This window comes from Lissotriton helveticus, chromosome 9 (assembly GCF_964261635.1).
Source record: "Lissotriton helveticus chromosome 9, aLisHel1.1, whole genome shotgun sequence".
Classification (NCBI taxonomy): Eukaryota; Metazoa; Chordata; class Amphibia; order Caudata; family Salamandridae; genus Lissotriton; species Lissotriton helveticus.
In genome coordinates, this window is record NC_136070.1 from 2,922,309 (window position 1) to 2,943,855 (window position 21,547).

A 21,547-nucleotide genomic window follows, 5' to 3' on the forward strand; every position below is an offset into this window, starting at 1 on the left:
GAACAGCCTCCAGAATGAGGACCCATGCCGTGAGAACAGCCTCCAGAATGAGGGCCCATGCCGTGAGAACATTCTCCAGAATGAGGGCCCATGCCATGAGAACATTCTCCAGGATGAGGGCCCATGCCGTGAGAACAGCCATAAGTTCAGCCTCCAGAATGAGTGCCCGTGCCGTGAGTGCAGCCTGCATGCAAAATGAGGGCCCATGCCGTGAGTGCAGCCTCCCGAATGAGGGCCCATGCCATGAACAGCCTCCAGAATGAGGGCCCATGCCATGACAATAGCCTCCAGAATGAGGGCCCGTGCCATGAGAACAGCCTCCAGAATGAGGGCCCGTGCCGTGAGAACAGCCTCCAGAATGAGGGCTCATGCCGTGAGAACAGCCTCCAGAATGAAGGCCCATGCCATGAGAACAGCCTCCAGAATGAGGGCCCATGCCGTGAGAACAGCCTCCAGAATGAGGGCCCATGCCATGAGAACAGCCTCCAGAATGAGGGCCCATGCCGTGAGAAAAGCCTCCAGAATGAGGGCCCATGCCGTGAGAACAGCCTCCAGAATGAGGGTCCATGCCGTGACAATAGCCTCCAGAATGAGGGTCCATGCCGTGACAATAGCCTCCAGAATGAGGGCCCATGCAGTGAGAACAGCCTCCAGAGTGAGGGCCCATGCCATGAACAGCCTCCAGAATGAGGGCCCATGCCGTGAAAACAGCCTCCAGAATGAGGGCCCATGCCGTGAGAACAGCCTCCAGAATGAGGGCCCATGCCGTGAGAACAGCCTCCAGAATGAGGGCCCATGCCATGAGAACAGCCTCCAGAATGAGGGCCCATGCCGTGAGAACAGCCTCCAGAATGAGGGTCCATGCCGTGACAATAGCCTCCAGAATGAGGGCCCATGCAGTGAGGTCAGCCTACAGAATGAGGGCCCATGCAGTGAGAACAGCCTCCAGAATGAGGGCCCATGCCGTGAAGCAGCCTCCAGAATGAGGGCCCATGCCGTGAGTGCAGCCTCCCGAATGAGGGCCCATGGCGTGAAAGCAGCCTCCAGAATGATGACCCATGCCGTGAACAGCCTCCAGAATGAGGGCTCATGCCGTGAACATCCTCCAGAATGAGGGCTCATGCCGTGAACAGCCTCCAGAATGAGGGCCCATGCAGTGAGAACAGCCTCCAGAATGAGGGCCCATGCCGTGAGAACAGCCTCCAGAATGAGGGCCCATGCCGTAAGAACAGCCTCCAGAATGAGGGCACATGCAGTGAGAACAGCCTCCAGAATGAGGGCCCATGCAGTGAGACCAGCCTCCAGAATGAGGGCCCATGCCGTGAGTGCAGCCTCCAGAATGAGGGCCCATGCCGTGAGTGCAGCCTCCAGAATGAGGGCCCATGCAGTGAGAACAGCCTCCAGAATGAGGGCCCATGCCGTGAGAACATTCTCCAGAATGAGGGCCCATGCCATGAGAACATTCTCCAGAATGAGGGCCCATGCCGTGAGAACAGCCATAAGTGCAGCCTCCAGAATGAGGGCCCATGCCGTGAAGCAGCCTCCAGAATGAGGGCCCATGCTGTGAGTGCAGCCTCCCGAATGAGGGCCCATGCCGTGAGTGCAGCCTCCAGAATGAGGGCCCATGCAGTGAGAACAGCCTCCAGAATGAGGGCCCATGCCGTGAACAGCCTCCAGAATGAGGGCCAATGCAGGAGAACAGGCTCCATAATGAGGACCCATGCCATGTGAACAGCCTCCAGAATGAGGGCTCATGCCGTGAACAGCCTCCAGAATGAGGGCTCATGCCGACAATAGCCTCCAGAATGAGGGCCCATGCCGTGAGAACAGCCTCCAGAATGAGGGCTCATGCCATGACAACAGCCTCCAGAATGAGGGCCCATGCCGTGAGATCAGCCTCCAGAATGAGGGCCCATGCCATGAGAACAGCCTCCAGAATGAGGGCCCATGCCGTGAACAGCCTCCAGAATGAGGGCCCATGCCGTAAGAACATTCTAGAGAATGAGGGCCCATGCCATGAGAACATTCTCCAGAATGAGGGCCCGTGCCGTGAGTGCTGCCTCCAGAATGAGGGCCCATGGTGTGAAAGCAGCCTCCAGAATGAGGGCCTGTGGCGTGAAAGCAGCCTCTAGAATGAGGACCCATGCCATGAACAGCCTCCAGAATGAGGGCCCATGCCATGTGAACAGCCTCCAGAATGAGGGCCCATGCCTTGAGAACAGCCTCCAGAATGAGGGCTCATGCAGTGAGAACAACCTCCAGAATGAGGGCTCATGCCATGACAATAGCCTCCAGAATGAGGGCCCATGCAGTGAGAACAACCTCCAGAATGAGGGCTCATGCCATGACAATAGCCTCCAGAATGAGGGCCCATGCAGTGAGAACAGCCTACAGAATGAGGGCCCATGCAGTGAGAACAGCCTCCAGAATGAGGGCCCATGCCATGAGAGCAGCCTCCAGAATGAGGGCCCATGCAGTGAGAACAGCCTCCAGAATGAGGGCTCATGCCATGAGAGCAACCTCCAGAAGGAGGGTCCATGCCATGAGGGCAGCCTCCAGAATGAGGGCCCATGCCGTGAGAACAGCCTCCAGAATGAGGGCCCATGCCGTGAGAACAGCCTCCAGAATGAGGGCTCATGCCGTGAGAACAGCCTCCAGAATGAGGGCCCATGCCCTGAGAACAGCCATAAGCGCAGCCTCCAGAATGAGGGCCCTTGCTGTGAGAACAGCCTCCAGAATGAGGGCCCATTCAAAGACAACGGCCTCCAGAATGAGGGCCCATGCTGTGAGAACAGCCTCCAGAATGAGGGCCCATGCTGTGAGAACAGCCTCCAGAATGAGGGCCCATGCAGTGAGAACAGCCTCCAGAATGAGGGCCCATGCCGTGGAACATTCTCCAGAATGAGGGCCCATGCCATGAGAACGTTCTCCAGAATGAGGGCCCATGCCGTGAGAACAGTCATAAGTGCAGCCTCCAGAATGAGGGCCCAAGCCGTGAACAGCCTCCAGAATGAGTGCCTGTGGCGTGAGTGCAGCCTCCAGAATGAGGGCCCAGCCAGTGAGTGCAGCCTCCCAAATGAGGGTCCATGCCATGTGAACAGCCTAGTGGAGAAGTGTGGCTCACTGCTTAGAGGCAGCAGACCCGTAAGCAGAGAACGGCCCGGGACCAGGGTTCGATTCCCGACGCGGCAGGGTCGTGGACCAGGGTCAGCGGACTCGATAATTCTCGCCTCGGTGCCTACTCTAGTCAGAAACCACACTCGGCAACTCTGGGCATCAGCTTGCCTCATCTTCACAACGGCCCCCCCAGACCGCCGGGGATGCTTGGTCGCACCTTAGAGATACCCATCAGGGACCATCTCTCAGGGTGAGCCAGGACGGGTTCCCCAGCGGTCGAAGCGTGGAGATACTCCTCCGGGAGTCGATTCCTAGCGCTATATAAACCCACAATTAAATTAAATTAAATTAAATTAAATGAGGGCTCATGCCATGAGAACAGCCTCCAGAATGAGGGCCCATGCCGTGAGAACAGCCTCCTGAATGAGGGCTCATGCCGTGAGAACAGCCTCCAGAATGAGGGCCCATGCAGTGAGAACAGCCTCCAGAATGAGGGCCCATGCCATGTGAACAGCCTCCAGAATGAGGGCCCATGCCGTGAGAACAGCCTCCAGAATGAGGGCCCATGCCATGAGAACAGCCTCCAGAATGAGGGCCCATGCCATGTGAACAGCCTCCAGAATGAGGGCCCATGCCGTGAGAACAGCCTCCAGAATGAGGGCCCATGCCATGAGAACAGCCTCCAGAATGAGGGCCCGTGCTGTGAGTGCAGCATAAGTGCAGCCTCCAGAATGAGGGCCCATGCCATGAGAACAGCTTCCAGAATGAGGGCCAATGCAGGAGAACAGCCCCCAAAATGAGGGCTCATGCCATGACAATAGCCTCCAGAATGAGGGCCCATGCAGTGAGAACAGCCTCCAGAATGAGGGTCCATGCCATGAGTGCAGCCTCCAGAATGAGGGCCCATGCCCTGAGAACAGCCGTAAGCGCAGCCCCCAGAATGAGGGCCCATGCCGTGAGAACAGCCTCCAGAATGAGGGCCCTTGCCGTGAGAACAGCCTCCAGAATGAGGGCCCTTGCCGTGAGAACATTCTCCAGAATGAGGGCCCATGCCATGAGAACATTCTCCAGAATGAGGGCCCATGCCGTGAGAACAGCCATAAGTGCAGCCTCCAGAATGAGGGCCCATGCCGTGAGAACAGCCTCCAGAATGAGGGCCCATGCCGTGAGAACATTCTCCAGAATAAGGGCCCATGCCATGAGAACATTCTCCAGAATGAGGTCCCATGCCGTGAGAACAGCCATAAGTGCAGCCTCCAGAATGAGGGCCCATGCCGTGAACAGCCTCCAGAATGAAGGCTCATGCCGTGAACAGCCTCCAGAATGAGGGCTCATGCCGTGAAGCAGCCTCCAGAATGAGGGCCCATGCCGTGAACAGCCTCCAGAATGAGGGCTCATGCCGTGAACAGCCTCCAGAATGAGGGCTCATAGCATGACAATAGCCTCCAGAATGAGGACCCATGCCGTGAGAACAGCCTCCTGAATGAGGGCTCATGCCATGAGAACAGCCTCCAGAATGAGGGCCCATGCCGTGAACAGCCTCCAGAATGAGGGCCCATGCCATGTGAACAGCCTCCAGAATGAGGGCCCATGCCATGAGAACAGCCTCCAGAATGAGGGCCCATGCCATGTGAACAGCCTCCAGAATGAGGGCTCATGCCATGAGAACAGCCTCCAGAATGAGGGCCCATGCTGTGAGAACAGCCTCCAGAATGAGGGCTCATGCCATGAGAACAGCCTCCAGAATTAGGGCCCATGCAGTGAGAACAGCCTCCAGAATGAGGGCTCATGCCGTGAGAACAGCCTCCAGAATGAGGGCCCATGCAGTGAGAACAGCCTCCAGAATGAGGGCCCATGCCATGTGAACAGCCTCCAGAATGAGGGCCCATGCCGTGAGAACAGCCTCCAGAATGAGGGCCCATGCCGTGAGAACAGCCTCCAGAATGAGGGCCCATGCCATGAGAACAGCCTCCAGAATGAGGGCCCATGCTGTGAGTGCAGCATAAGTGCAGCCTCCAGAATGAGGGCCCATGCCATGAGAACAGCTTCCAGAATGAGGGCCAATGCAGGAGAACAGCCCCCAGAATGAGGGCTCATGCCATGACAATAGCCTCCAGAATGAGGGCCCATGCAGTGAGAACAGCCTCCAGAATGAGGGTCCATGCCATGAGTGCAGCCTCCAGAATGAGGGCCCATGCCCTGAGAACAGCCGTAAGCGCAGCCCCCAGAATGAGGGCCCATGCCGTGAGAACAGCCTCCAGAATGAGGGCCCTTGCCGTGAGAACAGACTCCAGAATGAGGGCCCATGCCGTGAGAACATTCTCCAGAATGAGGGCCCATGCCATGAGAACACTCTCCAGAATGAGGGCCCATGCCGTGAGAACAGCCATAAGTGCAGCCTCCAGAATGAGGGCCCATGCCGTGAGAACAGCCTCCAGAATGAGGGCCCATGCCGTGAGAACATTCTCCAGAATAAGGGCCCATGCCATGAGAACATTCTCCAGAATGAGGTCCCATGCCGTGAGAACAGCCATAAGTGCAGCCTCCAGAATGAGGGCCCATGCCGTGAACAGCCTCCAGAATGAGGGCTCATGCCGTGAACAGCCTCCAGAATGAGGGCTCATGCCGTGAAGCAGCCTCCAGAATGAGGGCCCATGCCGTGAACAGCCTCCAGAATGAGGGCTCATGCCGTGAACAGCCTCCAGAATGAGGGCTCATAGCATGACAATAGCCTCCAGAATGAGGACCCATGCCGTGAGAACAGCCTCCTGAATGAGGGCTCATGCCGTGAGAACAGCCTCCAGAATGAGGGCCCATGCCGTGAACAGCCTCCAGAATGAGGGCCCATGCCATGTGAACAGCCTCCAGAATGAGGGCCCATGCCATGAGAACAGCCTCCAGAATGAGGGCCCATGCCATGTGAACAGCCTCCAGAATGAGGGCTCATGCCGTGAGAACAGCCTCCAGAATGAGGGCCCATGCCGTGAGAACAGCCTCCAGAATGAGGGCCCATGCCATGAGAACAGCCTCCAGAATGAGGGCCCATGCCGTGAGAACAGCCTCCAGAATGAGGGCCCATGCCGTGAGAACAGCCTCCAGAATGAGGGCAGCCGTGAACAGCCTCCAGAATGAGGGCCCATGCCATGTGAACAGCCTCCAGAATGAGGGCCCATGCCGTGAGAACAGCCTCCAGAATGAGGGCCCATGCCATGTGAACAGCCTCTAGAATGAGGGCCCATGCCATGTGAACAGCCTCCAGAAGGAGGGCCCATGGCGTGAGAACAGCCTCCAGAATGTGGACCCATGCCATGTGAACAGCCTCCAGAAGGAGGGCCCATGGCGTGAGAACAGCCTCCAGAATGAGGACCCATGCCGTGAGAACAGCCTCCAGAATGAGGGCCCATGCCGTGAACAGCCTCCAGAATGAGGGCCCGTGCCGTGAGAACAGCCTCCAGAATGAGGGCCCATGCCATGTGAACAGCCTCTAGAATGAGGGCCCATGCCATGTGAACAGCCTCCAGAAGGAGGGCCCATGGCGTGAGAACAGCCTCCAGAATGAGGACCCATGCCGTGAGAACAGCCTCCAGAATGAGGGCCCATGCCGTGAGAGCAGCGTCCAGAATGAGGGCCCATGCAGTGAACAGCCTCCAGAATGAGGGCCCATGCCGTGAGAGCAGCCTCCAGAATGAGGGCCCATGCAGTGAACAGCCTCCAGAATGAGGGCCCATGCAGTGAACAGCCTCCAGAATGAGGGCCCATGCAGTGAACAGCCTCCAGAGTGAGGGCCCAGGCCATGAACAGCCTCCAGAGTGAGGGCCCAGGCCATGAACAGCATAGCTGCCAAGGTTTCAGATTGCAATGTGTGACATGCTCATAATTTCAGGGCAATTATGAGTGACATTTTAATGACCATGAGTGACACTTTCTCGTGAACTAACTCAAGCAATGAAAACCAGGGAAGCATATCAATATCATACATTACATCCATTTGAGCATCTGGGCTTGAGTTCTAGTTTTTTTCAAGTTTCCTACATAGTTTAGGTTTGCTGAGCTATGTTCAAATGCTAGTCTTTACATTACCCTGTTTGATACATGTATTTTTTTTGGTGTGCTATTAAGCTTGCCTTGATGGCATTTAGACCAAGTTCTTTGGTATTTTATACATATGCCATGCCGAATTTGCAAACAAATGAAAAACAGAAGGAGCTCATACTTTTTCTAAAGAGGCTGTCACTCATGCTGCCGAATGTAGGGGTTCATGAATACCAAGGCTTATACATTTTGATTCCACGTCATGCTTCTTTCTTCAATCCACCTGCACTTCCTGTGTTCTTATCTCACTCTTGTAGGTTATTTTTCATTCCTGCTATCTTCATCTGTCACTGTTCCATTTTCTTCCTCTGCTTTCTTCTTGCTCCCTTTCTGTAATTCTCTCTAGTAGTAGCTCTGGACCAAAATATGGTGGAAGAAAAATAACTCTCAGACCCCAAAAACATAATTCCCTCCACTACCAAGCACCTGCATAAATGATGCACTGTGTAAGGGACACAGATGAGTCACAAGAGGAGGAAGGCCTCCTCCACCTACCCACCCCTCTCACACACCCACACACCCCCATTTCCTTCTGCACCAAAGCCCCCTCCCTCATTTCCACTAACTCAAACACTTTCCGCCGTGATGCTCTCTTTTGCTCACCTTACAATTCTCCTACCTGATGTTACCCCTCCTTCAGGCAAGGAAACCCTTTGCAATACTCCTCTGGGCCCGACAAAGCACTCCCCCTCACCCACCGTGCAGTCTCTCTCTCATACACCACTCACACCTGAGCCCAGTAAAGAGACGTGCCCCATGTATAAACTAGAAATCTCTACTTTCTGTAGAGTGCTGCCAGTGTTTTTTTCTCCCCCTCGCTGTGGTCTCTGTTATTGCAGTGAGATAGAGAGCTGCTGCCTTAGTCCAAGTGAAGGTGGCTGTTGACTGGCCGAGGCTGAACGGCGGCAGACACAAGCACGCACCCCCGGGGCCTCCAGCCTCCAGCCATGCCCAGGGCAAGCACCCCCGGGGCCTCCAGCCATGCCCAGGGCAAGCACCCCCAGGGCCTCCAGCCATGCCCAGGGCAAGCACCCCGGGGCCTCAAGCCATGCCCAGGGCAAGCACCTCCGGGGCCTCAAGCCATGCCCAGGGCAAGCACCTCCGGGGCCTCCAGCCTCCAGCCATGCCCCAGGCAAGCATCCCGGGGCCTCAAGCCATGCCCAGGGCAAGCACCCCCGGGGCCTCGAGCCATGCCCAGGGCAAGCACCCCGGGGCCTCAAGCCATGCCCAGGGTAAGCACCCCCAGGGCCTCCAGCCATGCCCAGGGCAAGCACCCCGGGGCCTCAAGCCATGCCCAGGGCAAGCACCCCCGGGGCCTCCAGCCATGCCCAGGGCAAGCACCCTAGGGCCTCGAGCCATGCCCAGGGCAAGCACCCCCGGGGCCTCGAGCCATGCCCAGGGCAAGCACTCCCGGGGCCTCGAGCCATGCCCAGGGCAAGCACCCCGGGGCCTCCAGCCATGCCCAGGGCAAGCACCCCGAAGCCTCCAGCCATGCCCAGGGCAAGCACCCCCGGGGCCTTCGGCCATGCCCAGGGAAAGCACCTCCGGGGCCTCCAGCCTCCAGCCATGCCCAGGGCAAGCACCCCGGGGCCTCAAGCCATGCCCAGGGTAAGCACCCCCGGGGCCTCCAGTCATGCCCAGGGCAAGCACCCCCAGGGCCTCGAGCCATGCCCAGGGCAAGCACCCCCGGGGCCTCGAGCCATGCCCAGGGCAAGCACCCCGGGGCCTCAAGCCATGCCCAGGGTAAGCACCCCCGGGACCTCCAGCCTCCAGCCATGCCCAGGGCAAGCACCCCGGGGCCTCAAGCCATGCCCAGGGCAAGCACCCCGGGGCCTCAGGCCATGCCCAGGGCAAGCACCCCCGGGGCCTCAAGCCATGCCCAGGGAAAGCACCTCCGGGGCCTCCAGCCATGCCCAGGGCAAGCACCCCGGGGCCTCAAGCCAAGCCCAGGGTAAGCACCCCTGGGGCCTCCAGCCATGCCCAGGGCAAGCACCCCCGGGGCCTCAAGCCATGCCCACGGTAAGCACCCCCGGTGCCTCCAGCCATGCCCAGGGCAAGCACCCCCGGGGCCTCGAGCCATGCCCAGGGCAAGCACTCCCGGGGCCTCGAGCCATGCCCAGGGCAAGCACCCCCGGGGCCTCGAGCCATGCCCAGGGCAAGCACCCCCGGGGCCTCCAGCCTCCAGCCATGCCCAGGGCAAGCACCCCTGGGGCCTTCAGCCATGCCCAGGGAAAGCACCTCCGGGGCCTCCGGCCATGCCCAGGGCAAGCACCCCGGGGCCTCAAGCCATGCCCAGGGCAAGCACCCCCGGGGCCTCGAGCCATGCCCAGGGCAAGCACCCCGGGGCCTCAAGCCATGCCCAGGGTAAGCACCCCCGGGGGCTCCAGCCTCCAGCCATGCCCAGGGCAAGCACCCCGGGGCCTCAAGCCATGCCCAGGGCAAGCACCCCCGGGACCTCGAGCCATGCCCAGAGCAAGCACCCCAGGGCCTCGAGCCATGCCCAGGGCAAGCACCCCGGGCCTCCAGCCTCGCCCAGGGCAAGCACCCCGGGGCCTCCAGCCTCCAGCCATGCCCAGGGCAAGCACCCCCGGGGCCTTCAGCCATGCCCAGGGAAAGCACCTCCGGGGCCTCCAGCCATGCCCAGGGCAAGCACCCCAGGGCCTCAAGCCATGCCCAGGGTAAGCACCCCCGGGGCCTCCAGCCATGCCCAGGGCAAGCAACCCCGGGGCCTCCAGCCATGCCCAGGGCAAGCACTCCCTGGGCCTCGAGCCAGGGCAAGCACCCCCGGGGCCTCGAGCCATGCCCAGGGCAAGCACCCCATGGGCCTCCAGCCTCCAACCATGCCCAGGGCAAGCACCCCCGGGGCCTTCAGCCATGCCCAGGGAAAGCACCTCCGGGGCCTCCAGCCTCCAGCCATGCCCAGGGCAAGCACCCCGGGGCCTCAAGCCATGCCCAGGGCAAGCACCCCCGGGGCCTCGAGCCATGCCCAGGGCAAGCACCCCCGGGGCCTCGAGCCATGCCCAAGGCAAGCACCCCGGGACCTCAAGCCATGTCCAGGGTAAGCACCCCCGGGGCCTCCAGCCTCAAGCCATGCCCAGGGCAAGCACCCCCGGGGCCTCGAGCCATGCCCAGGGCAAGCACCCCGGGGCCTCCAGCCTCCAGCCATGCCCAGGGCAAGCACCCCGGGGCCTCCAGCCTCCAGCCATGCCCAGGGCAAGCACCCCCGGGGCCTCGAGCCATGCCCAGGGCAAGCACCCCGGGGCCTCAAGCCATGCCCAGGGCAAGCACCCCCGGGGCCTCGAGCCATGCCCAGTGCAGACCTTCATGAGCTGCACTTGCTGCAGCTGATCACGCGCTGCCTCCAGGGCCCAGGAGTCTCCTTGTGCAAGGCACTAACGTGAAACCAAAGTGCTGCGCAGCGACGTGATGTCAGCACAATAATCTTTCTCTGCAACCAAATCCTCAAAAAACCTCGGGGGGTTATATCCCTCATACATAACCTAAAACATCCTGACTTACTTGAACTCAAGTGCGCTACATGCCCCGCTGCCGGCCCGGGCTGAGACTCGTGAGCAGAGCTGTGATTATGAAAGCTGCAGCTGAGCCCTGAAGACGGCGCGGCCACCACTCCCATTTTGACCTGGTACAAACCATACATCAGTTTTCAATGCTTCAGTTGTGTGCAGCAGGCGGAGGTCAGATAGCTCACAGTTTGTCCACTTCATGCTGCCAGTAGCTCACCAGGCTCATGCTGCGTCACCTAATGGAGCACAGCTTCTACTACCGTCCGTGGTAGCACTTCACAGTTAGACACCTGCTGAGACACTACGATTATGCGTGACAATGCATTTCAGTGCGGTAATGCGGATTACCACACTGAAATACGCTAGTGTCACGCCTGATGCGTTACACTTGGCAGGCCTGGAACAGCCTCCAGAATGAGGGCCCATGCCGTGAGAGCAGCCTCCAGAATGAGGGCCCATGCCACGAGAACAGCCTCTAGAATGAGGGCCCATGCCATGAACAGCCTCCAGAATGAGGGCCCATGCCATGAACAGCCTCCAGAATGAGGGCCCATGCCATGAGAACAGCCTCTAGAATGAGGGCCCATGCCATGAACAGCCTCCAGAATGAGGGCCCATGCCATGAACAGCCTCCAGAATGAGGGCCCATGCCATGAACAGCCTCCAGAATGAGGGCCCATGCCATGAACAGCCTCCAGAATGAGGGCCCATGCCATGAACAGCCTCCAGAATGAGGGCCCATGCTGTGAGTGCGGCCTCCAGAATGAGGGCCCATGCTGTGAGTGCGGCCTCCAGAATGAGGGCCCATGCCGCGAGTGTTTATGAAGATCCTCAACACGCGCCGGGAGCACAGGCAGGTAGAGCAGACAGTTCAAAATATAGGGAACCGCCAAACGTGAGTAGACAACAAACAAGCATTACAAATGCAATAGTTGTCGCCTTTAAGTAAGTGAAAGCCATTTGATTTGAATACAATATCATTAGCAAAGCAAGTGGCTTTAACTTCATCAAAGGCAAGACCTGTTACATTTTCAATGCTTGTTTATAGATGTTGTACGCCCCGATGATTGGTGGATACAGGACTCCTGGGGCTCATGGGAAATTAAATTTTTTCATTCATGAAGTGTGATTGGCTGCTGTGATTTACATAGTAAAGGAAAGCGAAGCATAACCGGAAGCACTTCTTTCAGGAGGGGGCGGGGCGCAGCTCTTACAGGGCTGGCAGGGACCTGATGGGCTGGTGATGTCATGCTGATGGTTCATGGGAAGTGTAGTTCCGGTGTGTTTCCTGTAGGCGCCTGACCTGATTGGTGGAAGGGCTGGTGATGTCATGCTGATGGTTCATGGGAAGTGTGTTCCGGTGTGTTTCCTGTCGGCGCGTCACTGTTGTAATGTGGCTGAGAGACACACCCTCTGCGGCCCCCGCTCCGGGCACGCACTGGCGGCGGGGGCGGGGGGGTGCGGGCGCTCGAAGCACAGAGGCTTTGAGCTTCCGGGGCAGGAGAGGAGTTTCCGGAGGCGTGACTTGATTTGAGTTTCGGGGCGGGACTTCCGGTTGTCCGGGCCCCGCTTCCTGTCGCGCTCTGCCTGCGGCTCCTCAGAGCGTCTCCCGCTCCGGCAGGTCGGCGGCTTCGCTTCGGCCCCTGGGGGGAGGCGTGGGCGGCTTCAGCCGCCGCGGGTCGGGGCTCCTAGGCTCCGTTGTCGCAGCTTTACATGTGCCGGAGCTGACCGGTACGCATTGCCCGCACCTCAGTATGCTCTTTGCAGCGTGGATTATTAGCGGGAGGGGGCGGGTCCTCTCTTCAGTTCAGTGCAGTATTGCCTGTGCTTTAAATGGGCCGGTGCTGCCGGGTACGGGGGTGCTGCACCCCAGTATTCCCCTTCACTCGCTGCTCATTGGTGGCTGCAGCTACTGCCACGTCAGGGGGCGTGGCCTCTGGCATCCAGGGCGGGGCCTAGACCCACAGGTCTCGCCTCAGGTTATTTCAAAGGACACTGCGGCTGAGCAAGGCTCAGCACCGCAATTTCAACGTAAATAGACGCGTCCGGAGCTCGCCGCACTTTTGCTCCACTGAGGATCAGATACACAAGTTCAAGAAGAAAAGGACGGTGCACCAAAAAGAAGTCAAAGGCTTCCAATGTATCCAAAAATATCCTTTATTCTTTCTTCAAATTTAAAACTCAACCTCAGCCAACGCGTTTCGTTCCATAAGAACCTCGTCGGGGCTCAAATGTCTCGCTCTAGGCTCCCAGTGGTCCCAAACCCATGAGCTGAAATTCACAAACAAATTGATTTCTTTGTAATCGCGAGTAGATAGTCACGCAGCAGTATCAACGCCTAACAAAAAAGTATCCCATGGCCTAGATGTCGGCCCACACTCCTCCGTATTAACCTGGAGGGTCAGTCGCTGGGCAATATTCACCCCAAAATTGTAGAAGAGAGTTAGCGGGCCAGTGTAACGGCCATGTATCCTTATCACGCCTCAGGGACGTCTACCTCGTGTGCATCACCGTGTTTCAGTCAATCACCAGGCCTGGCGTCAGAGGGATGTCTGCAGGTGGGCAGAGGGCACATGGCCTGACCTGCCTTGCACTGCCCTTGTGCTCATAGCCTGCCACCCCTTTCACAGCCCTGTGTGCAGTGGGCACAGAGCCTGGCCTCCCTTGCACAGCCCCCTGTGCAATGAGCACAGATCCTGGCCTCTCTTGCACAGCCCCCTGTGTCAAGAGCCTGGCCTCCTTTGCACAGCCGCCTGTGCAGTGGGCGCAGTGCCTGACTTCCCTTTCACAGCCCCCTGTGCCTTAGGCCTGGCCTCCCTTGCACAGCCCCCTGGGCAGAGGGCACAGAGCCTGACCTGCCTTGCACTGCCCTTGTGCTCAGAGCCTGGCCCCCCTTTCACAGCCCTGTGTGCAGTGGGCACAGAGCCTGGCCTCCCTTGCACAGCCCCCTGGGCAGAGGGCACAGAGCCTGTGCCCCTTTATCCTATGCATCATGCCTCCTTCACATGGGTCACAACAGCAGGCACTGAGATCTTACCTGGCTGTTTTTCACCTGCCAGAAGCCCTCAACTGCTGTGGCATCTGTCATGAGACCCTCCCTGTCTGCAGGACAGATGCGGCTAACCATGGAGACACTCCCGGCCGCCTTTCAGCTCCTCGCTGATTTTCACACGAACAGCCCACCCTCCCTTAGAAGCAGCTCTGCATCCCCTCCCTTAGAAGCAGCTCTGCATCCCCTCCCTTAGAAGCAGCTCTGCATCCCCTCCCTTAGAAGCAGCTCTGCATCCCCACACCAGCACCCCTCCCTTAATTAACTGCCACATTCACTGGTACCCTGTGTAACACAGCTAGTATGTCTCTTTCACACACAATATGACGCTGCAGTCTTACAGTTTGCAGACAGTGTCACACACTGCCTGGTTCATTGCTCCAGTTCTGGTTGTAGATGGTGGACAAGAAGAGCGAGGCACTCCCTAGTGACAGTTTTTTTTTTTAACCATCTTTTTTTTTACTGATTCCGCTCAGTACATCTTCATTATTCAAACAGTACAATAACGTAAACACTCTCTTTTCACAACATCTATTACATATTGTTCGCATTTTCACAAACCATCGTCCTCTATTGCTGTATCATTCCAGAGGGACTGCCCTCTCCTGTATTGTCTTTGTCCGCCTTATCTTCCCACTTGAACCTTATAGACTCTTTGAGATTCCTCTATACACCTTCCACCGCCCGCACATTTTATCCCATTTCCGTGGGCAACCTCTAGCTGTGTATCTTACCTCTTCGGCCCCTGCGCACCAGTCTAAATCTTCCTCCCAGTCCAGAAGGTCCGGCGGCCTGACAGCCCCCCACCCCCTGGCAATATTTCGTTTTGCTACTATTGCTGCTATTTTCAGCAAATCATTACATATTCGGGCCACTTTATCTCACCTGTTACACATAACCATCTTGGTTCTAATGGGATCTCCTCCTCCGTGATTTCTGCCATTATTCTCGTTACTTCCTTCCAGTACTGGTGAATATACCTACACTCCCAGAGAATGTGAAAGGAGGAGCCCTCTTCCCCACACCCCCTGGCACAGTATTGAGAAACTCTCTGTCCCCATCGATGTAGCTGTGTCCTGGAAGCATAAGACCTCTGGAGGATTCACAGCAGGAGACGCAACCTTGCACTTACTGACACGTCACAAGGACTCTGCACCGCCTCCTCCCAGTCCTCGGTCTCCAGGAGTCCCAAGTCTAATTCCCTTGCGCCCCACAGGGGATCAACTAGGTTGGGAGAATTATATAAAGATTTTCTTATACGTTACTGAGGTGGCTTTAGTTGTTGTGTGGTAAATGAGTAGTCTATCTTCCAGTGGAGAGTACTCCTCCAGTATTTCATCATCCTTGATCTATTTGCTCCGGGCGTTGCTCAGCTGCAGGTACCCACACCTTTCTGTATCCGCCAACTCAAATTCAGCTTGCAGATTCTCAAACATTATGGTACATCCCCTCCAAATGTCTCCCAGGCTTTCAATTCCTAATAATTATAAAACATTTTTAACCCATTTAGGTTACCCACCTCTCACAGCTGATTACTGTCCCAAAGAGGAGACTTCTCGGTCACCTTTGCCCCTAGGGACACTTCTTGCCCATCCCAAGCCGGTTCTCCAGTTGAAAAGTCTCAATTTTTAATGATTCTCAAGGACCAGTGGCCCCTTCTTTATTTTCCAGATCACAAGAATGTGGATTTCCTAAGTGTTAATGATGAAATGTCCCAATGTTATTAAAGAGACACATTTATTTATTTTCTTCCGACAGCATTGTGAGCATCTGATACCTCTTCAGTCTCCACTAATTCAACCAGGTCAAGACTAGCCTAGACTGACTCATTCGCCCTGTCTGCATGGAAAATGTTGTCACGCCTGTTATTCTATTCTCGTAATCATGATGCGCTGTTACTACTTCCAACACAGCCATTCTACATCCAAGCCTGACTTGAACACAATTTCACTTACTCCCTTAACAACTTGGCTGCTAAGGCTTTTCCCGCTGGGTGCTGAAGGTCGATATTTCCCATTGTTCATGACGAGTTGACCTTGTCATGAGGCACAGCTCCACTGTGCCTCATGACGAGTTCACCTTGTCATTAGCATGGAAAAGGTTAATCACACAATTCTTTTAACAATGCTGGTGGCTTGGGGATGGTACACCTAAGTCCTATGGTACCATCATCTCTGACCAAGCATCACCAAATCCTTCACGATCAAACCTCTTCCTCATTACTCTCCCTGTCTTAGAGGTTGTTGTGGAACTCGTGAATTCGACTTGCTCCCATCTCTGTGAACACCGACCACTACCATGGCAAATTTAACTTTTATGTTGGCCATAGCCTGTTACAAATGCCTCTTGCATGGAATCAGGCATTCTCTGCTCCTCAATGAGCCAGGTGGTACAACTCTTCCACTCCACGCTCCACCACAGTAATTCAAGGACTTTCACACATGGTCTTACTTCTGAATTATCAAAACTTTTTTGTATTAGTATCCTTGCTTAGAAAGTTTTTTTACTTCATTCAAGATGCTTTCTTTGTCTTGATCCTTCAACCATTCTTCACAGCTGCGAGCCTTTCCTACATTTCTTAGGGGAATAGTGTACTGTTAATTGATCCTTTATGACCTAATCTGCCATCGCCCCAAACTGACACTTGATGGCAAGTTCTCTTTAACGAACATCAAATGCATTTTGACATTGTGGTTGCGTATAAAATTTGTCTTACCATGGCGACTTTCACCGACTTGTCAAATCTAGTCTCTAGCGACTGTTTGACTTTCTCATGATGGTCTTGAAGAGGCTGTCCTTGCTGGTCTAAAGCCACCGGTAACAACTTAAAGACATGTTGGTCCTCTTTATTCAACACACTTATCATAGGAGCTTTTTTATGTTCAGGCTGATATCTTGACCAAATAGTTATCAAAAGTGTCAGTCTGTTCGGGGCTGGACAGGGTTTGTCAAGAAACCTGGTGGATGAGTACTGTTTTGATTTAAATCCATAATGTGAACTTGAATGTTAGTTGAGGTCTAATATATTTTGAGTGTTGGTTGTAATACACCATTATTAAAGTAGATGTCAGTTCAGTACTATGTATTCTTTGCTTAAGTTCTAAAGTCCTTCTTTTGTTTTAATGCAGGGACAGTGGGCAGGCTTATTTGTGGAGTCCATCTCATTTGAGGAAGTCCGAAGTTTCTGTGGAGAACAGTTTTACTGAGATCGTTAAGGTAATCCAGGGCCTACTCTGCTGTGAAGCGCCAGTGGAGTGTAGATCATCCGCGTGGGCCTCAGCCTGGTGTCTGGCCTAGAGTGCTGCTACAGATTCCCTCATACATGTTAGAGGGCACACACGTGTGTTTAGCAACAATCCATTTGAATAATAAATTGCCCCATAGATTTCCCAGATTCTGTATTTTAGGTTCGATCTCGCTTTGCTGCTGACTGTAGAACACCGGAACCTGCAGCTGTTACAGTTCTATAAAGTAAACTGCCTCAATATTAAATGTTAGATACAACACATTACTTTCTTGCCTTTAATCCCATAGCAGCCTTGCAAGTATAAATGTGTTTCGTGAAAGATATATAAACAAAGATATGAGAATAAAAAATCTTCCTGATAGCGCGTCTAGAATTTTCAATTCTATTAAAGACACGGAGGCGAGGATTATGCTTCTCTTTATTTTACTACTAAACACAGCAGCCAATCAAAACATACAGACATATTAACTACATTTCCCATGATCAGTCAATCAATCAATCATAACACTTGTATAGCGCGCTACTCACCCGGAAGGGTCTCAAGGTGCTTGGGGGAAGGGGTCCGCTACTGCTCGAACAGCCAGGTCTTGAGTTGTCTCCTGAAGGCGAGATGGTCCTGGTCAGCCAAAGGTGGATGGGGAGGGAGTTCCATGTCTTGGCCGCCAGGTAGGAGAAGGATCTGCCTCCGGCGGTGGCTCTTCGGATGCATGGTACGGTGGCGAGGGCGAGGCTAGCAGACCGTAGCTGGCGGGTGGGCGTGTAGAAGGTCAGGCGGTCGTTGAGGTACCTGGGGCCCAGGTCGTGGAGAGACTTGTGTGCGTGGGTAAGGAGCCTGAACGTGACCCTCTTGTTGACGGGGAGCCAGTGCAGGTCCCTCAGGTGGCCGGAGATGTGGCTGCGTCGGGGGATGTCCAGGATGAGGCGGGCGGAGGCGTTCTGGATGTGTTGGAGTCTTTTCTGTAGCTTGGCTGTGGTTCCGGCGTAGAGGGTGTTTCCGTAGAGTGTTATGCCCATCCTCCGTACTGCTCCACCAGTCCGGTACCATCAGTACATATAAAATGTCATGAGTCCACAGTTCTTCCTCTTTCGTTGATGCTGCACGGCATCAGATAAGTGATACATTCCCCTATTGCATGTCTAAATACTAAATATGTTTAGCTATAGGTTCATGATTTGGCATAATAAGGCTTGCTTTGACCCTTTATACCTGTAACAAGGTATCGCAATCCCTTTGATAATTACTGGTCGGCATGGAGCAGGGACCATAGAGCAAACAAGGCTCTCAGCACGGAGGGTGTAGTCCTCTTTCGAGGTTGACCGCTGTGCATGCAGTACAGCATGCTTTCCTTAAGTGAACTCGGTCCCAGGAGCACTTCAGGAGCCAGTGACCGAAGTGCAAGCACATGCTCCTTTTCCCCTCACTATGCCCGAGGGGGCTGACTAAAAGAGGCAAGGCCGTGCCCTAGAGTAAATTTACCAGGTGGCTCCCTCCACTTCTAACTTGCTGGTGTTGGCACTAATATTGCCGATTTCCATCTGGCTGAGGCTGCCTCCCCTTCCTTCCTCGTCCTCCTAATTTAATTAATTCCTCTGGAATTACTGGACTGTTGCTCTGCATCAGTATGGCCCACTCCTTTTCTCAAGATTACTCCTATGAGAAGTACATTCACATTCCATATGAACACCAGGTAGAGGAACGTTTGGTGGAAGAACTGGACATCCGTGTACAGGATTCAGTCAACAGGGCATTGACCAAAGCCCTCCGCCCCTTTGCTCAGTTTAGGAAAGTGCCCCTTTGACATGGTTACCCCCCACTTTTTGCCTGGCATCTGATTCAGCTTTGACCGAATGTGTGCTGGGTTCCTGCTACCACGTCCCCAGCACTAGTGTTTTTTCCCTAAACTTTACCATTGTTCCACAATTGGCACCCCCTTTGTCCCCACGTAAGTCACTTGTAATTGGTACCAGGGCCCCTAAGATCTGCAGCAAGAATTGTGCCACCCTAAGGGGCCCCTCACCAAGTTCATGCAAACTGTAATAGTAGCCTGCGTGTCTTGGTGCAGAAACAAACATGGAGACAACATGTCACACACCCCTGTGCCATGCCAGCAAAACACTGCATGTGGCATAGGTAAGTCACCCCTACAGCAGGCCTCAGCCCTAAGGCAGGGTGCACTCTACCCCGTGTGTGGACATATCTGCATGAATAGATATGCCCCTGTGATATCTAGATAGAGCCCGAGATTTTGCAAGTGCACAGGGAAGCCCTAACAAGCACATGGGCGGACACCCGTCATTACAAGTTCCCCAGCTACATGATGGCTTCACTGTACCCCAAGGTGTTTGGTACCTCGTCTTGATAAAGCCTCACTTATGGATTTATTAAGACATGCACCCAGAGAGCCCCTTAGAGGGTGCTTCTGAAAACTGCTAGTGTGTTGACTGACTGGTCTCGACTAGCCAGCTACCATAGACCAGTTTCTGACCTCCTTAGATGAGAACCTTTGCTTCTGGAGTCCAGCAACAACGCCTGCTCTGGGCAGAGGTGTTCATATCTTCTTCAAGCAGGATGAGCATTCCAGGGCAGGAAGATTTGAAGGACCTACGGCCTTTGTTATGCGACCCCCCAGCCTCTCCAGATAGTGGAGGTGCCCACCCCCCAGTCCTGACCCAACCTTTTGGCGGCAAGACAGGCAGGAACATTATTAAGATTAGGATGTGTGCTAATATTCAGCCAGCTCCACCCCTAGGGTGGACTAACTGATGTGGACCCCACTTTTCAGATTCCTCCATCTTATTTTGGATGTAATTAGAATTCTAGGGTAGTGTTATGCCCTCTTCGCACAGGAAGTGGTCATATAGAGGGTGTAGACACCCTAAATGTAAGTAGCCCATTGGCTACTACCTGTCACTCCCTGTAAATGCCCCTAAATTGAGTATTTAGGTGGCACCCCTGAACCCAAGAAATGTGATTAAACGGTTCAACAGAAGGATGAAGAAGAGTCACTGCCTGGCGAGAACGGCAACAAAACGTTTGACTTTGCTGCGAGCTGAAGTACTACAAAAGCCTCAGGGAGAGGTGTGGCGCAGTGGATAGAGTGGCTGACTCCTGAGCGTTGGGCTTACAATTCGATCTCCGCGCCAGCTTAGCTCACCACCATGTGAGACTGAGCAATAGCTGACTTAATCTCCTTGACGGCCCCCAGCGCCTTGAGACCCTTAGGGGTGATTAGTTTGCGGTTTACAAATACTGGATTTATAATGTATTTATTCAGGTAGCCTGCCAGCACTTCAAAAATCGCCTACAGTCTCTCTTGGAGTAGAGGAGCTACTACCCTGCAGGCCTCAGACACTGACAAGCAGAGTCCGGTCCACCGCCTTGCAGTTCCCCGGACCGACCGATGCTGCAGACGACAAGGAGAAGGTACTCGTGCTCTGGAAGGTCAGATCTGTCTCTCCACCGAGTGTGAAGCAACCCAGACTAACCGGAGTCATGCAGCACCACCCCCCGGAGTGTCAGACAACCTGCACCGAACATGAGTCCATCCCAGATTCTCACTTCCACAGGACCAAGTGTGGCACCGCTTTAAACAAGCATAATCTGTAGCCTCAGGCCCTGCCGTAGCAGAGCAACCACAGACCAATAAGCCTCATCGATTGCATCGATAGCTGCTGCGTCCTTGAGAAGATCCAAGATTGGATCTCTGACATGTCCGTTCTCAATCCTTATCAGGCAGGATTTTGTTCGAAAACTTCCACAATAGATTAGGCTTTTCGTTTTTTTAGTGCTCTACTGGCGTACTGTTGTCATCAACAAGGGCAACTTATACGTAGCTTTTGTTGATTTACGTTCAGTCTTTGATCTAGTGCCACGTTCTAGTCTTTGGCAAACACTTGGAGACATGAAAATACCCCTGCGCCTATTGGAGTTGGTAGCCTGCTTTCATGATAATCATAATTTTGAATAAAAAATATTTGTTTGGAAATAGTTTTTTATTGTATTTAATATAATATTTGTAGTTATTTGTCATATGTTTTTTACGTTTTGTAATTTTAAATATATTATATATATATATATATATATATATCTTCGCCCCTGTCGCACTTGTGTGCGAGTGCTGTGTCTCTTTTGGTGAAGGAAAGGGGACGAGGAGCGTTTATATTACCTACTGGCGGTCGCCAGTAGGTATATATAGTTAGGATTTTTTCTCTATGGGTTTTTTGAAAATTCTATGTCTAATAACTTTGGCGTTTGTGGACGGAATTGGCTGAAATTTTCAGGAAAATGGCACATTTTGTTTCTGAGCAGCCCCTGAAATTTTTGGGGGGGTTCGTCAAGGGGGGGCCGAGAAAAAAGGGGGGTCCCAAAACGCGTTTTTCCCATGTTAATTTCCATAGGGCGGTTGGCCTCACTTTTAGCCCGAACGGCTGAATGGATTTGCACGAAACTTGGCAAAATTGTAGGGACTGGTAGCCCGATGTGCCTTTTGTAGGTCTCAATATATGTGCTTCAGTGGA

General features: G+C 54.5%; 1 protein-coding gene across 3 annotated transcripts in view; it reads left to right on the forward strand.

Moving 5' to 3' along the window:
* Positions 1-12,277: 12,277 nt before the first annotated feature.
* The window catches only part of LOC144780839 (uncharacterized), a 28,666-nt gene continuing 19,396 nt past the window's right edge, over positions 12,278-21,547 (forward strand). The window contains exons 1-2 of one of the 3 annotated variants that reach the window (XR_013600788.1): positions 12,278-12,464; positions 16,911-16,998. The gene's annotated coding sequence lies outside the window, so the exon portion shown is untranslated. The remainder of the gene's footprint in view (positions 12,465-16,910; positions 16,999-21,547) is intronic. The other 2 variants (XM_078659334.1, XM_078659333.1) reach the window with 2 other exon arrangements.